Consider the following 2,233-nt stretch of genomic DNA (forward strand, 5'->3'; position numbering starts at 1 on the left):
TAGCAGAGAGGTCCATCTGCTCTCTGTTAACCCTGGAGCGCCTTCATGCCCAGGTTCGGTTTGTGGCTCGTGTACCTCCCTTCGCAGAGTACTGTATAGAGGAAGTTTCTCACATTCTTTCATCACAGTACCAGCACCCCGTCATGACCTCCTCCGCACCTTGGAGGAACGCAGGACGGCAACTCAAGACCACAGTCCCTGGCATTAAACGAAACACAAATACCTCCGATCACTTAAATACTTTAAATACTTTGCTCTTGCGCACATTTATGGTTGATACAGTGTGTACCGCCACATCTGCACTGGTGGCTCTGTCACATCCATCTCATTGATTGGCGTCTGATTCTGTCAACGCGCACCACAATTTCTGCACACTCAGTCACCACACCTCGACTACCGCTACCGAGCTGGCTGCTTTGCGAGCAGCATTTAATTACATTCCACAACAACCGCCAACAGTGTGGGTTATTTTCAGTGACTCTTGCGCTGCACTACAATCGACAAAGTCATCACGAAGCCTTCAGGAGCAGACCTTTGATGATTTGAACAGACTACACACCGAGGCCTGTGAGCTACGTCACCGTGTTGTGCTTCAGTGGTTACCTGCTCACTGCGGCCTCGCAGGCAACGATCGTGCTGACGGTGCAGCGAGGTCGACGCATGGCGACACCTCCTTGCTCCTACCCATACACTAAAGAAGGATGGAGGACCCCCCCACGATGTCCTGCCGATACCCTTTTCTCGTAGTGATGGCGCGAGACTTCTGACTGTTAACGGCAGATGCAACGCTCTTTGTGATCTGATCCGCAGCGTCAATACAGACACCTTCTTCGCACCGACCCAACTTGTGAATTTCATTCAGATGCCACGCAATTTAGACAGACGTGATTGTAATTGCCTGCACCGAATTCGTCTGGTCGTTGCCTTCCCTAAATTCTATCTTTATAAAATTGGTGTATCAAGTAGCCCTCCGTGCTCGACATGTGGTGTGCACAAGGACCTTTAAGTGCTTTAGGACTCCGTCAGGACGGCCCCGTGCACCTCGAGCATGTCCTTGGACCCTGGAGTGATGCGACTTCGGCTGCGCAAGGGACAAAAGTATTCTTAGTTTTTCTCAGGGACACGGGTTTAGTGGGCATCCTTTGATAATCGTGTGTTTGTGAGTGTTGAGTACGCTTGACGTCACCTTTCTTTTTTCCCTTTTTCTCTCTTTTTCACCCTCTTCTTCCACCCTCATCTGGAGTGGCATGCCAGGCTCATAAACAGGCAGACCTCTCCTTTATTCATTAAAGTCTCCCTCCCTCTCTCCTGCAGCGCAGCAGGGGCAACCTGGTCGTGTTCCAAACAGAATACAGGGTTGCCATCATGGAGATACATCGTGAACTGGAGACACGACGCCTCCAAGCACCAGCTCATGGGGAAGGTACCGATGCAACACCTCATCGGCAGCAGCCACTGGCATGCCTGCAGTGAAAGTGTGTCACTACAACCACAAAAGGGACGCCCATCAAGTAGCGCATCAGACCACTGCAGAGGCCCATTACAAGTGACGAGGCACTGCCGAGAAGCCATACCCCATGGAAGGCTGGACTTGTAAGAGACACTGGGAATTATATCTGCTCTCACAGTGAGAGGTGCACATGGCACTGCCACAACAGGAGTCTTAAAAACCCTGTGCTGAAAGCTGGATTTATATGCGTTTTCTCACTTGAATAAAGCAGACAGTTTGGTTCCTTGCTTGACTCAGTCTACGCTGCTGTGGGTCGTGCGTGCAGCCCACAGTACGTAAAAAAAGAGCTCACTATCAGGAAGTAAGTATGCAAAATGTTGGCAGGAGTTTTCACAAAGTTGATGTGGACGCAAAACATTTTACCAAACAGGTAATGCACAGAAAGCAATTGTGCTGCTGGACTTCAAACTGCTCTGCTTTCTTGTTCGTCCACTTTTCAATGTGCAATCAGCTGAACTCCGTGGCTGTCAGACATGTGAACTCCTTGTCCACCCAACAGCATGTACTCGTTGACAACAGCTGACACATGCAGTGAATGGCATCCCCAGGATACCTAATGAGGTTTCCACACACATAACACGGCTTATTATCCGCACACATACCTGTCATACTCATCCATACATAGCACTATCTGGCCCTGAAATACACAACTGAAGCGCTAAAGGCACCATGGCCACCAAGGTTACAAAAAAATGGCAGCAAGTTGAGCTGCTTAGCGAAAGG

Source organism: Amblyomma mixtum, chromosome 1 (assembly GCF_055824585.1).
Source record: "Amblyomma mixtum isolate Tamu chromosome 1, ASM5582458v1, whole genome shotgun sequence".
In the NCBI taxonomy this organism is placed as follows: Eukaryota; Metazoa; Arthropoda; class Arachnida; order Ixodida; family Ixodidae; genus Amblyomma; species Amblyomma mixtum.